Source organism: Agelaius phoeniceus, chromosome 19 (assembly GCF_051311805.1).
Source record: "Agelaius phoeniceus isolate bAgePho1 chromosome 19, bAgePho1.hap1, whole genome shotgun sequence".
NCBI classification, from domain to species: Eukaryota; Metazoa; Chordata; class Aves; order Passeriformes; family Icteridae; genus Agelaius; species Agelaius phoeniceus.
The window spans coordinates 13,713,878-13,732,753 of record NC_135283.1 but is presented as its reverse complement, the minus strand read 5'-3'; the positions used below and the strand labels follow the sequence as shown (position 1 = coordinate 13,732,753).

General features: G+C 47.3%; 3 long non-coding RNA genes across 11 annotated transcripts; all 3 read right to left on the bottom strand.

Moving 5' to 3' along the window:
* Positions 1-2,667: 2,667 nt before the first annotated feature.
* Positions 2,668-6,185, bottom strand: LOC143695494 (uncharacterized). Its single transcript, XR_013184728.1, has 3 exons — positions 5,525-6,185; positions 5,099-5,225; positions 2,668-3,213 (listed from the first exon to the last, which is right to left on the bottom strand). It is a non-coding gene; the product is annotated as an uncharacterized LOC143695494 (long non-coding RNA).
* Positions 6,186-7,792: 1,607 nt separating this feature from the next.
* Positions 7,793-13,296, bottom strand: LOC143695505 (uncharacterized). 9 transcript variants are annotated; one of them, XR_013184760.1, is made up of 9 exons: positions 12,375-13,296; positions 12,198-12,297; positions 11,590-11,635; positions 11,444-11,488; positions 11,322-11,362; positions 10,816-11,230; positions 9,869-9,962; positions 8,512-8,645; positions 7,793-8,315 (listed from the first exon to the last, which is right to left on the bottom strand). It is a non-coding gene; the product is annotated as an uncharacterized LOC143695505 (long non-coding RNA). The 9 variants fall into 9 exon arrangements; XR_013184763.1 differs by having other exon boundaries at positions 8,512-8,583; XR_013184762.1 differs by having other exon boundaries at positions 10,864-11,230.
* Positions 13,297-13,356: 60 nt separating this feature from the next.
* LOC143695486 (uncharacterized) lies at positions 13,357-17,230 on the bottom strand. Its single transcript, XR_013184719.1, has 10 exons — positions 17,072-17,230; positions 16,908-16,988; positions 15,713-16,830; positions 15,592-15,633; positions 15,327-15,497; positions 15,163-15,243; positions 13,998-15,082; positions 13,885-13,921; positions 13,573-13,793; positions 13,357-13,495 (listed from the first exon to the last, which is right to left on the bottom strand). It is a non-coding gene; the product is annotated as an uncharacterized LOC143695486 (long non-coding RNA).
* Between the last annotated feature and the right edge of the window lie 1,646 nt (positions 17,231-18,876).

Below are 18,876 nucleotides of genomic sequence, written 5' to 3'. Positions count from 1 at the left end.
CCAGGTTTGGGTTGGTGCTGAGCAGAGGGCAGTGAGGAGAAAGGGAGAAGGCTGCGCTGCAGGGCAGGTGGATCCAGGCAGAGCCAATTTGGGGAGCAGCCTTGTCTAACAGCATTTCATTTTCCAGTGCTACTACATTACATTTCATTTTGCACTTCTGCTAGAACTGCTTTTCAACAGGTTTCAAATATCCTCCTCAGTCCCAGCAGCCTGCTTCAAAGTGCTATGTCTTTATCAGACCATTGATGGTCCTTCTGAAATGTGAGTCTCACTGGCTGCATCCAAACCTTGTACTTGAAGAGCATTCCTAATTAAAAAAGATTGGGCCTTTGGGGAAGAAGGGGCTGCAAAGCATTTCCTACTCCAATTTCAATGTGAGGAAATACCCCTGAAGGATGATGCAGGGATTAGGATTGAGACAAAGATGAGTTTCGTGGGTCAATTTTACTTTGAGAGCTTGAGAAGCACAGGAAGCCCAAGTGATGATCCCAGAGGGTTGAACACAAAGGTTTCACCCTCCCAGATATACAAGGGCCTTAACCTTAAAACCACTGCTCTCAGCACGGAGCTGTCTCAATGCTGCATTAATGTTTTCTCCTCTTTGTGCATGTGTAGAATTGAAATCCCTCTTGGGGAGGAAGCTTATTCCAAGTAAATTCCTAAACAATCAGCTGAAAAAAACCCTGAAATGTTCTTTCACTTGATTTGCTACTCCCTGCCAAATGCATGCGCATGCCAGGTCTTAAGCCTGGTACTAGAGCTGAGCCTTGAAGGAGGTATTGTCTACGCAAGGCTTCTCCTTCAGTTTTGGGATCCAGTGCTGATTGCAACCAGGTCTGGTGAGAGAAGTGATCATAAATACACCACGTTTCTGTGTGGCTCGTGAAAAATGAAGAGCAGGTTTGGCCCATGGCAGGTGTCATGGTCAGATCCTGTGTGCTCTGCACGGAGTTTTTGGTCTCTGAGAACCTCTCGTGTGGGGCAGGGGTTCACGTTGCAGCATCTCCTGCTGGGCTTCACTCCCAGATCCTCCAGTAATGATATCTGAAGGTTATCTGGCTGCACTGACCAAAGATGCTCTGCTAAGACACCTTCTCCTTCAATTCTTTCAGGTCCCATCAGCTTTCACAGCCTTTTATAATTTTAAATCCTTTGACATTTGAAACACTATTCCCCTGCAAGGCCTTCTCCTAAATCCCAGCTTCTCAGAAGGCCCAAGGGGACAGGGTTGGCCAAGGGTGGAGCTGTTCTGGATTTGTTGGTGGTGCCTTGTAGTGAACAGTGTGTTCAGAGCTGCTCTGCTGTTTCTGCCTATCACTTTGACAGGGAAGGAGTGTGCTGGGATATGATAAATCACTAAATTGTCACTTCTAAATGCTGCTTGCAATGAAAATATTGTGTATAAACCCTCCTAAGTGGTGTTAAATTTGTCTGCTATATTTCTTCCCTCCCACCCCACCACTGCTGCTCTAAGATCCCTTAGTAGCTCAGTCTTTCGTTGTGTTTTGTTTGACATTTATGCCCACTTTCCCCAAAGCTCTGGGGGTTCTTTTTAAAATATGATATTGATTTTTTTCTTGGTTTAAAAAAAACCCTGAAATATACACACACACACACTAAAGAAGCAGGTCTCCATGGCTCTTTTGGTGCTCTTCCTTTACCACTCAGCCCTGAGTGGTAAAGGAAGAGCAACAGGAAGGGTGGTTTGTGGTGCTGGAGAAAGTCTCTGCAAGCCTTTACGCAAGGCTTAAAGGAGCATCCCATTTTGCCAGATGGCTTTTTTTTTTTTTTTTTTTTTATGGGTTATGGTGCTGGGAAGATCTGGAAAGAGTGCAAGTCCCTCATTCCAGTTTGGATGTCTTGTTTTAAGAAATGTGTTCTTTCAGTTCTTGGAGAGCATAGTTTTGGATTCATCCTCACATCCTCCAGTTTTGGTGGCTCTGTTGTTTTTTTATTTCCCTTTCTCTGGCCTTTTCCCTGCCCTCACTCCCCTTATGGCTGCAGGGGATGTGATTCAGGCACTCATCACTGCTCTGGAGCTTCTTTACAGAGCTAAAACTGACTGGGTCTTTCACCCTCCTCTCATTGCAGTGGTGCAAAGTGAGGCATATGGCAGGGCAGGGGTTTTATCTGTTGTTTTATCTTCTGGTTTGATGTTTAACACATGAGGCAGAACCCCAAGCCCCTGCTCACCATGTCAGGCTAGGCTGCAGGGGAGCACATTGACAGCAACACAGTGGCTGCACCACAACCACCATCAATCAATCTGATAGGAAAAGGGTTTAAGGCTTCTAACAGTGCCATGGTGACTGAGCTGAGCCCAACCTGGGCCTAGCTTGATCCCTGATCTGTGTAAAGCCCTCTTCTGTGCTTTCCTGAGGCTGGGACAGCTGGAGAGGTTGCTCTCCATGAGCACAGGATGGCAGCTGTGGGCTGAAACTCACTGAGCTGCCTCCCCAATACGTGATGGGGTTATGAGGGATTTAAAAGAAAAAACATTACAATGTCTTTGTCAGTCTTCCATGCTCACTTAACCTGGCTGTTGGTGATTTGTAGTATTTTTTAAAATAAAAACCAAATGTTTTCCCTTTACAAGTAAATTTGCTATGAAGAGGGCTTCAAAGGAAAGATGATTGGTTACTATCCAACTGTTGCTAAATTCATTGGTTGATGGTCCATATACTGCATTTTTTAATGTTACTGATACCTGACACAGACCATTCCCAAGCTGTTTGATAATTATTTATCAGCCATCTGCATCAGCATTATCTGCATGACCAGTCACAGCCAAAACGCAGGAAGGAGAGAAAGGGGTTAAGCTGTAAGCAGGAAAGGGAAGGCAGAAACCAAGCAGCAAACAATTGGCACCTGGGCTCCATTGAAGACTAAAAGTGGGAAAAAATGGCTTAATTGAAAAATCTGCCTATTGTGTGTGCAGTCTCCAAGGGGAAACAAACAAACCCATTCAAAGGAAGGGAAAAAAAGGCAAAGAATTAAAAAATCCTTGTGTTGTTATGCAGAACTGGGGGGTTTAACTCTTCCCAATCTCTTCCCAGTCTCAGGCAGAAATATTTTTATAATCAAACCATCTCCCTTTTTAAAGCATTTAGTTGGATTGAGTAATTTCTTAAGTCCTCCATCATCAGGACCAGTTTGGTTTGGCAGCTCAAACACCTTGGAAAGGCCAGGACGAGTTCAGTGGTTCTCCCTGTCCTGAAAGAGAGGAGAAAAGGGAAGTTAAGCTCACTGCAGAATCAAAGACTCCTGCATTTCATCTTTTGGCTTGGATTGCTCACCATGGAATTTTAGCCTTAAAAAAGGGGGGGTGGCACCAAATTGAATTAAAAACTGCCCTTTCCCAGTGTTTTTATTCCAGACATTCAAAGGAAGCTCGTTTTTCTTCTAGCATTCTTTCCCTAATTTTAGCAGAACCATTCTCATCCCAGACCCCACTCATCAGTTGTTCAATCCTTTGGCACTGGATCTGGACAAAGGAAGGGACACATCTGGGTCACAGGAAAGCACGGAGAGAAACCCTCCAAAACTGGACAGAAAAAAATGAAATGCAGGAAGACAGAGCCTGCAGACAGAGAAAAATGAAATGCAGGAAGACTTATACCTGCAGCTGGATGCTCTTTGCACTGGGCTTCCTTTAAAGGAATGGATTTGCTGCTACACACATCTCAGGCTCAGATGTGACCAGGAGAAGGTGGGATGGAGATGAGGAGTCAGACAGGGAATAGCCAGGGAGATGCAGGGCCCAGGAACATCAAGGATGGAGAAGAGAAGGAACAGGGACTCTTCTCCTTGTTTAGATCCATCAGTACTGGGGGCTTGGGAAGCACATGACGCTACCAGAGGGATGCTGGGCAGGAGCAGGATAACTCCAGGATAAGGGCAAGCTGCTCCCACTCCGGGGCTGGGCCAGGGAAGGAGGGGAATTATTTCCCTCCCCTTTCCAGTGGGATGCAGGTGCCACCCCATTCAGAGGCAGGAAAACTGCCTTGCAATCAAGTACAAAACCTGCCTGGCAAGCCCAGGATGTCTGCCAGCAGCCATTTCTCCTGGATTTCCCGCTTACAGGCATTTTAAGCTTGCTTTGTCTCAAAAGCACCTTTTTTGCCAAGGGCATTCCCATTTCTTTTGGATCCTGAAGAGAGGTTTGGAAAGCTGACTTTGATGAGGGAACTGTTTCCTATTTCGATCCGTGTTAACTTGGAGTTTCCCTTGGCACCAAAATCAGGGGGTGAACCCAACCCTTGAAGGGCCATAAGATCCTAACTATCCAATCCCCAATCCCCTCAGCATTGGCTTGTAGAACCTGCTCAGGGTTAATTTAGCAAACTTAAGGGTTTGGCAAGTTCAGGATCAAAACAACCAAAAAAATTCATGAAAAAGAAACTGAACCGAGGCTGGCTAAAAGCTGATGACTCATTATAACAATTCAGTGAAAAGGAAGCAGGATTGATCCTGTGAAAAACACCAATCATTTGTTTTTAAAATTTCAAAAGTTTAACAGTAATTAAATTGTTATAAATATAGTAATACAATTAGAGTAATAATAATGTGCACAATTTGAATTAGGACAATATGAGACAACAAAAACAAAGAGTTACGGATGTCCGGGTACCTTTTTCTGGGCAGCATAAGCCCAAAAAAGGACCCCCGTTAACAAAGGATTAACCCTTAAAAACAACAGCCTGTTGCATATTCATACATCTTATACATGATGCATAAATTCCATTCAAATACAGGATTCTGTCTGGTCATCATCAACTTCTTCCTCTGAATCCTAACAGCGCCTTTGAGGCGGGAAGAAGTTCATTTCTTCTAATAAGAGAGCAATAAATTCTTTTTCTCTGAAAGATTTAGGTGCCCAGTGGCTGCTATCTCACTGCAAGTCCTTTCTTTAAAAAAAGTCTCCTACGTAGCATAGTTTCTATTTTAACATTTTGTTACAACCTAAAACTATATTTAACACACTACTTAAGAGAATTAATACAGCATTACTTTCTAACACAACACATATAGTATTCATTTTAATATTTGCGAAAAGTCAATCACAAAAATAGTAATTTTTCACATTTTCAATACTCACCAAGCCATCTGGCCAGAGTTCTGTGCCCACCGAGGACACAGCAACCAGCAGGGACCTTCCTCCCATTCTCCAGCACAGGCTTCTTCCCTCCACACGCAGGGAGCTGCAGCCACTCAGGGAACACCGACTTAGTCACAACAGGAGAGGCACAAGGATAATTTGGAACTCATTGTGACCTCAATGCCGCCCAGACCCAGGAGAAAGCAGTTTTCCGATCAGACGGAGCGGGGTATTTCCCGTACCGCCCTCTCTTCTCCCTACCCAAGGCGCATGAGCACACTGCCGCCATCATTGGAAGGGCAAGTGAGCGCCGCCCTGAGCCGCCATCTTGGATGTGGCGTAAAAAGTGATATTTTTGTCTCTCTTTCCAGTTTTCACCCCCTGCAGAGGCAGGAAAACTGCCTTGCAATCAAGTACAAAACCTACCTGGCAAGCCCAGGATGCCAGCAGGCATTGCTCCTGGATTTCCTCTCCGCAATCTTTGGTACTGGCAGAAGCCACTCCCGCCCGAGCCGCCATCTTTGTTGTGGTACTCTTAAGCATCCCCCGCTCCTCACACGTTTCTCTTGCTGGCTGCCTCAACCCGGTCCCGACGCCGATCCCGCGCTCTCGGCGCCATTTTCTGCTGCTTTTCCCGGCGGGAGAAAACGGTTGGCGGGGTCAGCGGCACCGGAGCCCCGCGAACGGCGGCAGGGAGCGGCGGCGACGCCTCTGCCGGAGTCCTGCGGCGGCCGCCATCTCGAGTGTGGCTGGAGCCCGACCCGGCTCATGCAGAGTCCTGGTACGCGGGTGCTTCGCCATCTTGAAATGGCAGCTCTGTTCCCCTGTCCCCTCCGCGCCTCCGCCGCCCGCCGAAACCGGCCCCGCCGCTGTCGTTCTTCCCAGCCACGGCCCCGCACGGCGGCCGCTCAAGCCCGGTCACGCCCCTTTGCACTCCTAACTGTGCTTCACCGCTCCTCTCTGTGCACAGTACCGCTCTGTGCCCACAAGGTGGCAGCACCGCCCCCCTGCCCGGGCCGGGCCGGACGCACCTTGGGGCAGGCAGGGAACGGAGGCCGAAGCTGCCGGAGAGCCTTTTGTATTTATTCCCTTCAGCCTCAGCAGCTGTTCCTACGGTTTAAGGGCACTTGATTGGTTCATTCCTAGGTAAAAACGTTAGAACATTGGTTTCAAAACGACTACGCATCTCTAGTCAGAGTTTCCTACATTCCTGTATTCAATAGAACGGATAGATTCTTTCCAAATGGTTTTAGAGATAAATTCCAATTCTTGCCAATACCTATAAAAAGGAAAAACTTGACAGGTTTTGGTGTGCTACACCCACTCCTCCGTGTGAATTTTCTGGCAGCTTTTGGTCCCTCTGGGGGAGGGTAACCCAGCATGGACCCCCCCCCCTTCATTCCCCACTCACCTGCTTCTCCATCACAGCCTGGTGTGACGGTGTTCACAGGAGTCTTAGGATGAGGGAAGAGACGAGGATTTGACTCCATGTTTCAGAAGGCTTGATTTATTATTTTATGATATATATATTATTAAAACGATACTAAAAGAATAGAAGAAAGGATTTCATCAGAAGGCTAGCTAAGAACAGAAAAAGAAAGAATGATAACAAAGGCTTGTGTCTGGGACAGAGTCCTAGCCAGCTGGATGTGATTGGCCATTAATTAGAAACAACCACATGAGACCAATTCTCACAGCTCCACCTGTTGCATTCCACAGCAGCAGATAATCATTGTTTACATTTTGTTCCTGAGGCCTTTCAGCCTCTCAGGAGAAAAAATACTAAGGAAAGGATTTCTCAGAAAATATCACGGCTACAGCCTGGCTCTCCCTCCTAGGGACATTGCGGTGCCCCAAATGACATAAGAGCCCCCAAGTCTCCAGCCCCTCAGCCTTACTTCCTGACCCCCAAAGAAGGCACAGAAGGAAGCAAACTGCCCTGGACAGCAGAGTGGCACTTTATTCAAGCCCTTTCCACAAGGACATCGCCCCCAAAAGGGATTCTGCTGCAACAAGAATGGGGGGCAGCCCCTGGAAGTTCCTCCCCAGCCCCACAGTCACAGGAGAGAGGCAGAAAGAGGGAGGGGCAGCAGAAAGGACACAGAAAGAAAAGTAAGAACGGGGTGCAGAATGAAGTTGAAAAAACAACCAAAACCAACAACAAAACCTGGGATGGGCAGCATAACAGAGAGGGATTAAAAAAGAACGGGGACAGGGAATGGCACACAAGGATCCAGTGGAGAAACAATGGCACACGGGAGCACTAGAGAGCCACCAAGAATATAAAAGGAATATAAGGAAGGCATAAACAAAAAAAAAAAACAAAACAAAACACAACCAACCAAAGAAAACCAGACTGGGATGGGCAGCATTACAGAGAGGGATTAAAAAAGAACAGGGACAGGGAATGGTTCACAAGCATCCAGTGAGAAAGAATGGCATGGAAATCACCACACAGAATAAAAGAAGAACAGGAGTGGGCCATGGAGAAGGACAGAGGAAAAGGCAGAGCACCAAACATACAGGGTGCTCAGAATTAATGTGATGAGAGGCTAAGACATGTTTTGCACAGCACAATGAATGGTCTGATTTTCAGAAGACAATTGAGAACAGACAGCAAAACTGCCTCAAGGGTACAGAGGTTTCCTAAGAATTCTCCTGAAACAGGTAAAGAGAAACCACACAGACTATCAATGCAAGACTCTAAAACAAGCAAGAGATTTATTCTTGTGTATTAAATGTTAAAAATCACATGCATAATTATACAATATTTTAGTTAAAAAATATTTCAAAAACCAACCCTGACAGTTTACCTGCAACTGCTATAAAATATCTATTTTATATATATATCTACACACATGATGAGTTTCTGTAATCAAAAAAATTAGACAAGGATGCAACCATCCAGGTAATGCTGAGTGAACTGATGCCCTGCATCAGGGAGTCTTGTCAAACTCCTGCTGGCAGAACTGAGCTCACCTCAGTCCACAGACGCACTCATCTCGCACACTGATTCAAATGCAAGTGACAGCTGGGGAAACAAGGAGTGGAAGAAAATCGTATTTTGCAAACTACAGCCAAGACCTGTGAAAGGCCGCAGTAGAATATGCTGCAAAAGAGCCCATGGTACAAGAAATGCAGGCTCATAGGCTGTCTCCTCAAGACATGCTGGTGGAATATTCTGCATAGCTGGCCACATGCACAGTGCCCCTGAGTCCTGTAAGCAACATCAGAAATGTCAGCACATGTTTCACCAGGCACTTAAACCTTAAAACACATTTTAGCTCTTAAGGAAGGCAGCCAACAAAGATGTTTGTAACATTTACCAAGGAACAGATATAAAAATGACAGGTTGCTCAGATCTAGTACCTTTTCCATTTTCATTCAAAGTCCCAGCCCCACCATCCACTTACCAGCCCCACAGCGATTTCAGCTCCCCCCCAACAGGTGCCATCACAGGCCCAGGCAATATTCTACCATCAACGCTGTTTTCAGGTTGCAACAGAGAAAAGAAGACGGAGACAGAGAGAAAAGAAGGGTGGGAAAACTGAAGAAAGACAGGAGTTAGAGGGAAAAGAAAGTGGTTAGGATTAGAGTTAAAGTGAAAACTTAGGGGTAGAGTAAAAAAGGAAAAGACTAAGAGCAAAATGACAAACCAAGGAAAAGGAGAACACAGGGAGAAAAAGAAGCAAGAAGAGTGAGGGTGGAAGTTATAAAGAAAAAGAAATAAGGTGCAAAGTATAAAATATAGTATAGTATATATAAAAGAAAAATAAATACAGAGTCAGACAAATAATGAAATAGACAAACAGAAAAAAGGAAGCAGATGGAAACAGAGGTACAGAAGCAGAGACACAGTGTCAGAAAGAGTGAAAAACAGAAACAAAGGGTTAGAGACAGATGGAAATTAAGTTAGAAATAGAAAAGTAAAGTGAGGAGCAAAAGGAAGAAAGACAGTGGAAAGAACTGACAAAACTACACCAAAAAAAAGACAGGAGCCAGGGTGGGGGTAGGGAAGGGCAGGGAGCATCTTTATTAGGGGTGATTCAACTTTATTAAATGAATGTTTTTATTTACACTTGAGCAAAATACATGGAAACAGAGTATACAAATGCAAGTGCAGATACAATCCCTAGACGGTAAAAGTCTAATTTACATACAGAGCAATACAGGGAAATGCAGCAACTAATGCAAATGCAGAGCAATGCAGAGCTAAACACAAGATAACCTTTTTCTATTTTCATTACATGTTGATTTATTGTTACAGGAAACCTAAAACAACAAAAGCACACAGAGAACACCACTCATCTACCATTAACACCCCCTTCAGATTACACAAACTCACCATCATTCTCATCATAACTGCTAAATTACACCCCAGCAATCATTGGTCCCCAGGAACGTGGTTCCCAGGAGCCTCCAAAAAATCCTTCTGCCTGACAAAAACCCAAGTCCCTGGACGGTCTGCACCCAAACTTTGGCGATGAACGTCACCTCACATACCGACCGGGACTGAGGAAAAAAATACAAAAAATACCCAGCGGGTGGGGGGGGGGGGGGGGGGGGGGGGACGACCACAGCTGAGGGCTTTTTATTCTAAATTTAAAAATGAGTTGAAAAACCTGAAAGGCAAAAGTCACACACACAAGCTTAAATCCAGTCAGAATGCACTCACATGTGCAGAGACAATCGGACACAGACAGACACAGTCACATGCTGTCACATACACTCACACACTCTTCCAACTTACACACTCACTGCAGCCCTTACTTGAGACACTGAAGAACGTGCTTCAACAAATCTTCTGGCTGCCGCTCCTTGACATCAAATGGTAGATTCTGTGGAAATCGGTAGCCTTGGGGACCTGTGAGACCAGAAAGCAGTCAACGAGTGGCTGACAGGTCCCCCCTCTAGACCAATAAATTTTCTACCCAAAATCCCATAGAAGACAGATGAACAGTAAAATCTATATAACTGTTCTACCTAACTGTGATTACATGCCAGGGCAGAGCAGCTCCAGTCCTAAGTGATACAACGTAAGTACACCCAATATAAGCCAACGCATACAGTGCAAGTGTATGTATAGTGTAAGTACACACAATGTGAGCCAACATAGGTACAGACAATATAAGCCAGGACTTGAGATAGCTCTCTGGAAGATTAACTCTTGAGCCGTATACCCTTTGAGAAGATGGAACCTACAGAACTACTGCAGTCACCTGAGGAGGGAGTAAGACACTCCCTCTAGAAGTCCAAGAGAATGGCATGGAAAAAAAGACACTACCAAAGCAGGTGGTGAGAAGAAAGATGGATGAGAACACCTTGTGTAATCCTTCCTGTCTCAAAGAGTAAAATGTAAAGATGCCGGAATAAGCGATATCTGGGAAGGAATGTAAGTAAAATACAGCCTATATGGCACAGAATACTGCTGATAAAGCATCAAGACGTAACAAAAGCCTACTACATGGAAGACAATGGACACAGACTACATACCACAGACAACATAACATAGACACAGATGACATAACAGATACAATTGGAAACTGCCCAGCACTTTCACCTTATGGACCCAAGATTCCTACTGCAAGATGAGCCAGAGGCCAATGATGTAAAAGGAAAGAAAGGCCTATGATGATAGCACATGATGATGAAATGTAACTCACTAAAAGAGGTTAGTAGCAAAGCAGTTAAGAGAATGCTCAAGAGGCTGAGTAAACCTAGAAAAAGAAGCAGACTGCCGGGTGACCGTGGCAATAGCTCCGGACCTGAAGGCGAGCTCCTCGGGGGAAAGATCCGTGACGATGTTGAGTCGAGGAAGGCTGATGACGCAAAGTTCACGAGAATCTGGGGATGGGTCGGAACTGCCCTGCCCGGCAAAGGCTCTGGTGAGGCTGAGGAGAAACCCTCTCCCTTTACTTCCAGAGAGCCTGTCCCACTACAGACCTCTCCACTAAGCTGACATCAAATTGCCTGCCCCCTGTGATAGCAAAGGTTTTTCCCCTTCTCCCAACCAGTAGCCCCCACACTTAGCTTTTGGAAGACGAGCAGACAAAAGCCACGGTCGCTTGGACATTGGGATGTTCTCCACGTGTGCTTCGGTGCTGTCGTTTCCAAGCTTCGGCTACGAGCCTCCTCAGGGTACGTAAGACAAAACAGAAAAGGTGACTATTGCCCTCAAAAACAGTAATCCCCAGGACTCCTTTGTACCACTGCCCCAGCTCACCTCAAATCTCGATTTGACTCCAGAGAGTGCCCGGGAGATACCTGCAAAGAGAAAAGGTACACACTTAGCATGCTGCTGTGTAACACTCACCTATGAGTCAGCCTGCCTAAACAACTACTCACCTGCCCTCCCTCTGTTCCTGGGCATGCCTAGAGCAACGACAGCACCTGCAAAGAAACAAAGCAAAAAAGCATGCTGAGATACTGTGAAAACACAACCTCCCTAATGTGACAAGTATGCCACACCAATACCTTAAGGTTGCACCAACCTGCCATGGTCGTGCTCAGCTAAGATAGATTGCAAGTGGACCACCTAAAATAAAAAGAACAAGAGTACATGCTTAGAGCTGCACCAGAAACTGAGACCTCAGCAATAACAACTGCTTCTGTACACTACTCAATGCTCACAATGATCCTTGTGGGGCACAGCTCTCTGTACAGCTTAGAACAAGACCTGAAAAGACATTGACTGGATGCTTCCAAAGAGAGATGAGATTCTGATACCTGCCTGAGCTCTCAAGTCTAAAGTTCTATGGCATGGGTGCCAAGGCAAGGAACACTGAGATCACAGATGCTAAAAATGGTGCCAAGGTTTCTGACAGGCCCCTCAAAGGGCTAAGGTAAGAGACATGAGATACCCAAACAACACATAATGTACAATAGACAAGTGACATGATATACACCGGGACTGCTCTGCCCTGCACACCTCAGCACTGGGATCAAATGTGAGACTTGCCTTTTAAGGGGCCTAAGGGGCCGCATGATGGCTACCGTCATCTCCAGAGCCAGCTCAATCCCCCCCTCCTCCCCCACCATGGAGTCCCGACCCAGCACCCTGCTTTCATCCCCTCTGTGGGTCTTAGCCCTCTACTTATCTCTCAGACATCTGGGGGTGCTGGTCTATGTCAGGTGTGAAGGAAGGTCACCTCGTCAGCTGGGAAGTTCCTGCTGTCACCAGGCTGGTGTCTCTTAGACAGCTATAATAAAGAAAACCAAACATCAACGCCTGACCTTGGCACCACATCGGCCAAAACCCCACGAGTCTGCTACTCACCCTTCTCCTAAGAAGGCCCGGCATCTCCTAACCCTAACTCTCTACCACAGATGTAATGCATCTGCACCTGAAAGAAAGTTAGAACATACATCAAACACCGGCAGGATAACTCAAAAGCTGCAAACACCTTATGTCAATCTAGGAACAGTATCTAGAGCCCAAGTACAACCCACATTACAAATTTCAACTCCCTAGGGCTTGTCCTATTGCACCAGGCTATGTGGCAGGGCGGAGCAGCTCTGGCACAGATATGTGCAGACACCCGTGACACCAGACAGACAGGACATGACAAACAATGGGCACGCAACACCGACAGAAATCTTTTGACAAGAAGGGTGACAGCAAGGACTGAGAGGACGCTAAATGAGATGACCGCAGTGAAACTGATGGGGAGCTGATGAGGCTCAGAGAACCTTGGGGAAAAAAGATGCTAACTGAATGATTTGGTCCAAGAACTACAAAGATGAATACACAGGAGCCCTACAGTCAGAATCCTCTACCTGTCCTCACATCCTTTCAAGTCCTAATGAGCCATAAAACAACCTTGCAGGATGCAGCTGTCCATACAGCTCAGACCAAGACCTGAAAAGACATTGACTGGATGCTTCCAAAGAGAGATGAGATTCTGATACCTGCCTGAGCTCTCAAGTCTAAAGTTCTATGGCATGGGTGCCAAGGCAAGGAACACTGAGATCACAGATACTAAAAATGGTGCCAAGGTTTCTGACAGGCCCCTCAAAGGGCTAAGGTAAAAGACATGACATACCCAAACAACACATAATACACAAAAGACAAGTGACACGATACACACCGGGACTGCTCTGCCCTGCACACCTCAGCACTGGGATCAAATGTGAGACTTTGCTTTTAGGGGGCCTAAGGGGCCGCATGATGGCTACCGTCATCTCCAGAGCCAGCTCAACACCCCCCTCCCCCCCCCCCCCCCCCCCCTCACCCCAGGGAGTCCTGACCCAGCACCCTGCTTTCATCCCCTCTGTGGGTCATATCCCTGGACTTATCTCTCGGACATCTGGGGATGCTGGTCCGTGTCAGGTGCGAAGAAAGGCTACCTCGTCGGCTGGGAAGTTCCTGCTGTCACCGGGCTGGTGTCTCTTAGACAGCTATAATAAAGAAAACCAAACATCAACGCCTGACCTTGGCACCCTATCGGCCAAAACCCCACAAGTCTGCTACTCACCCTTCTCCTAAGAAGGCCCGGCTCTTCAGGTCACACTTTTCAGCTGTGCTCGGAGGCATTGCTGGAAACCAAGTGGACCTTCACTCCTCCCTACTTCCCTGACTCACCGCAACTCCTCGTCGGTTCCTGACAGCTACCTGGAAGACAGGGCTCACAAGAGCAGCAGACTTGCTCCATCAGCCAGTTGGGGATGGGAGCTTGGCATGCTCCAAGTGGATAGCCTAAGGCACAAAAACAAGAATGGAGACTTGATTTGCCCCAGGAATTGAGACTTCAGCAACAAGAAAGGCTACCGCTCACTCCTCCCCTTACCCTCTTGAACTTGACTGCTGAGCTCCAGCTATACTTCCTAAAAATAAAGAAAGAATAGTGCTGTAACAGGGTCACACTTGACGCACCCCCTGCACAGATAAATGGTGACTGACCTGCTCAGGGGAACCCCCTCACCCAGGATGGGGTGCTCTGCCACGGATGCAATGCATCTGCACCTGAAAGAAAGTTAGAACATAGGTCAAACACCTGCAGGATAAGTCAAAAGCTGCAAACACCTTATATCAATCTAGGAATAGCATCTAGAGCCCAAGTACAGCCCACATTACAAATTTCAACTCCCCGGGGCTTGTCCGATTACGCCAGGCTATGTGGCAGGGCAGAGCAGCTCTGGCACAAATGTGTGCAGACACCCATGACACCGAACAGACAGGACATAAACAATGGGCACGCAACACCGACAGAAATCTCTTGGTAAGAAGGATGTATACGAGGACTGAGAAGATGGCAAATGAGATGACCTAGGTGAGACTAGTGGTGAGCTGATGAGGCTCAGAAAACACTGAAGGAAGAAGATCCTAACTGAATGATTTATTCCAAGAACTGCAAAGATGGATGCCCAGGAATCCTATGGTCAGAATCCTCTACCTAACCTCGCATTCTTACAAGTCCTAATCTGCCTTAATGGACCCTGGTGGGGCATAGCTGTCCATACAGCTCAGAACAAGACCTGAAAAGACATCTGACAGGATGCTTCCAAAGGGAGAACTTTTGGCTGGGGAGCTCAGACAGGTATCAGAATCGCTTCTATGGCCTGGGTGCCAGGCCAAGGAATGCAGAGATCACAGATGCTAACAATGATGCCAGGGTTTCTGATAGGCCCCTCAAAGGCCTAAGGTAAAAGACATGAGATACCCAAACAACACATAATGCACAATAGACAAGTGACACAATACAAACCAGAACTGCTCTGCCCTGCGAAACTTGGCACTGATCAGAAGTGACACTTTTCCTTTACGGGGCCTAAGGGCCTGCTTTTTGGATGTCCCCATCTCCGAAGCTGAATTAAAAAGCCCTGCCAGTGAGTCATGACCCAGAACCTGCTTTCATCCCCTCTGTGGGTTGTAGCTCTCTACTTATCTCTCAGACAGGTGGGCGGGCCGATCCGTGTCAGGAGCACAAGAATGTGGCCGTGCCGTCTGGGAAGTCCCTGCTGACACCAGGCTATAGTCTCTTTAGTCTGCCAAGAGAAAGGAAACCAAACACGAGGGCACAATGGTAGCAGCACAGCAGCCAAAACATGACAATTTTGCTACTCACCCTTCTCCTAAGAACGCGCGGCTCCTCGGGCCGCACGCTTCGGGCTTGCTCAGAGGCCGACGCCATTGTCGCAGGGTGTGCCTGGGTAAAGTGGAGGCGAGGTGATTTGGTATTGCTGAGACCTGAGTGGAGTCTCGCCCCTCCTCCCTACCTCCTCCACTCACCACAACTCCTCTGCCATCCCTGAGGGCTACGAGGATGGGACAGTGAAATAGAAAATTTGAAGGCTTCATCATCAAGGAGTCTTGTAATACTTCCACAGTGCTCACATTTGCAGGAAGCCCAGTGCATTGGCCGGTTAGTGACGGGAGCTGGACATATGCCGAGTTGATTGCCTAAAGTGCACAAACAAGAATGGACGCTTAGAGTTGCACCAGAAACTGAGATCACAGCAATAACAACTGCTTCTATACACTACTCAATGCTCACCTTGCCCACTTGGACTAGACTGCTGCTCTCTGCCTGGACTTCCTAAAAAGAAAGACGAAGAACAGTGCTGTAACAGAGTCACCCATTTATGCTTCCTCTGCAGAGACAAATGGTGACTGACCTGCTCAGGGGAACTCCCTCACCCAGGATGGGGCCTTCTGGCACAGATTTAATCCATCTGAATCTGAAAAAAAGTTAGGACAAGAGTCAAACTGTTGCAGGATAACTTAAGTGCTCCAGACATCTTGTGTCCATCAACAAATCCCATCTACAGTCCAACCTACAATCCAACTACATCCCACATTACAAACTTCAAGTCCCCGGGACTTCCCCTATTGCAGGCTATGCGTCAGGGCAGATCAGCTCCAGCACAAATGTGTGTGAACACCCGTGACACAGGACAGGACATGACAAACAATGGGAACACAACAGGAACAGAAATCTCTGTGAAAGGAAAATGGCTGCAAGGACTGAAAGAATGCAAAATGAGATAACTGAGTTGAAACTGATGGTGGGCTGATGAGGCTCAGAGAACTGTGGAGGAAGATGCTAACGGAATGATTTATTCCAAGAACTGCAAACATAGATGCCCGAGAATCCTACAGTCAGAAGCCTCTACCCAACCTCATATTCTAAAAAGGCCTAATCTGCCATAATGGATCCTTGTGGGGCATGGCTGTCCACACAGCCACACAGCTCAGAACAAGACCTGAAAAGACAGCTGACCGGATGCTTCTAAAGAGAGATGAGAGTCTGATCTCAGACTGTCTGAGCTCCTGAGTCAAAAGTTCTATGGCATTGGTGCCAGGCCAAGGAATGCAGAGATCACGGATGCTAACAATGATGCCACAGTTTCTGATAGGCCCCTCAAAGGCCTAAGGTAAAGGACATGACAAATCCAAACACACAGAAGGTACGGTAGACAAACAACACGATACACACCAGGACTGCTCTGCGCTGCGCACCTCAATTCTGTCATCAAAAGTGACCCTTTCCTTTCATGTGGCCTAAGGGGCCGCTTCACGGACACCCCCATCTCCAAAGGGGACTCAAAAACCCCTCCCAGTGGGTCCCTACCCTGCGCCCTGCTTTCATCCCCTCTGTGGGTCGTGGCCCTCTACTTATCTCTCAGACATCTGGGGATGTGGTCCGTGTCAGGTGCTAAAGAAGGCTGCCTCAACACCTGGGAAGTTCCTGCTGGCACTGCTGTTCAACAGCTTCCTGTTGTTTCTTAGTCAGCTACATTAAAGAAAATCAAATATCAATGCATGATCTCTGCAGCACACTGACCAAAACCCAACAATTCTGCTACTCACCATTCTCCTAAGAATGCCCGGCTCCTGGGGCCGCACGCTTCAGCTGTGTTCAGAGGCTGACGCTGTTGTCGCTGGGTACGCCTGGGGTAGGAGGAGAGGAGGCGATGTGGCATTGCTGAAACCTGAGCGGACCCTCGCTCCTCCTCCCTACTTCCCCGACTCACCGCAACTCCTCAGCCGTTGCCAAAGGCTGGTGACACCTTTAAGCAGAAAAGGCAGAGGCTTCATCACCGAGTCCCGTGATTCTTCTGCAGGGCTCAGGAGAGCGGCAAGCCCGGCGTGTTGGCCGGTTGGTGACTGGGGCTCGACGTACTCCAAGTCGATTGCCTAAAGCACAGAAACAGGGACAGATGCTTAGAGTTGCACCGGAAAACGAGACTTGAGCAATAACAACTGCTTCTGTACGCTACTCAATGCTCACCTCACCCACCTCACCTTGACTGCTGATGTCCAGCTTTACTTCCTAGAAACAAAAAGAACAGTGCTGTAACAGAGTCACACTTTACACTCCCCCTGCAGAGACAAACAGTGACTGACCTGCTTGGGAGAGCCTCCTCACCCAGGATGGGTGGATGGATTTTGCCCTGGATTTTATCCTTCTGCATCTGAAAGAAAGCGAGGACAAAAGTCAAAGGGCTGCAGGATAACTTCACAGCTCCAAACATCTTGTGTCTATCTAGGAATATCATCTAGAGTCCGGCAACACCCCACAAACCGCAAGTCCCCGGGACTTGTCCTATTGCAACAGGCTATGCAGCAGGGCAGGGCAGAGCAGCTCCGGCACAAATACGTGCGGACACCCGTGACACGGAACATGACAAACAGGGGGACGTTAAACACGACACGTTATGCTTGTGGTGAGGGCCTCAAGGGGAAAAGGCAGAGATATCTGACCAAAGGGACCCCAAAGACACACTAGGTAACACGGTACACCAGACAACACGACGTGGACCGGAACTGTTCTGCGCTGCCCGCCTGAAAGCTGCCATCAAAAGTAGAACCTCTCCCTTTAGCTGTCCTAAGAGGCCCCTTGGAGAAGATTGCTATTCCCTCTGCTATTTTTTAAATCTGTCCAGAGATCTCCCAAGCTGCTACTCTCCCATCGTCCCATCTCCAGGCCATGGCCCTGATTTATCTTTTGGATGATCGGTGATGTGGATCCACACTGCACCTGAAAGGAGTCTGCCTCAGAGGGCCCCGTGATCACCTGTTAGCCTCTCGGTCAGCTACAATAAAGAACACCAAAAACAACGTATGAGTTTAGTGTTATCAGCTACTCGCCCTCTCCTGAGTGTGCCTGAGTCCTTGAGGCTCCAGCTTCATCCAGAGTCCAAAGCTGTGGCTGTTATTAGGAGTGGCACCTGGGTTAGAAAAAGGCAAAGTTACATGGCCTTGCTGTAAGTACAGCAGATGAGCTTGTGCGGTGTAAGACCTGTGAATACCTCTGCTACACTTGTGAAAAGCCTTGGGGGGCCCTCAAATAAACCCCCTCAACAATAACTCCTAACCAGATACCAGCTCACCCTCCCTCTCCTAGTTACAATCCTCAATCTCAAACATCATCTTTGACACTAGGCAGATCCCTCTTGTGACATGATGAATCTGCTAAAAAAAGTGTTGTACTCAACATGACCTGGAATATCTGGAAGCTGTACTCCTCCTAAAAAGGAATGAAAAACTAAACAAGAACAAAACCAGAAATTATAAATGTGCTTTACCACCCCTAAGCACAAAACCCAAATTCATGAACTTAAACACACCCTGCATTTAATGGTGTTTTCAGCACAGTACCTTTAAAGCCTCTAAAACCTTAGATGCCCAAAAGCACCTGCTGAAAACAAGCTGAGATAAATTACAAGAGCCACTTCACTGAAATGAGAGGAGAGCTTTTACCCCAACACATCCCAGAGAGAAAGTGAAGCCCCTTAACAAAGGCTGGGATTAATATACCCCTGATGGTGCCCGCCTC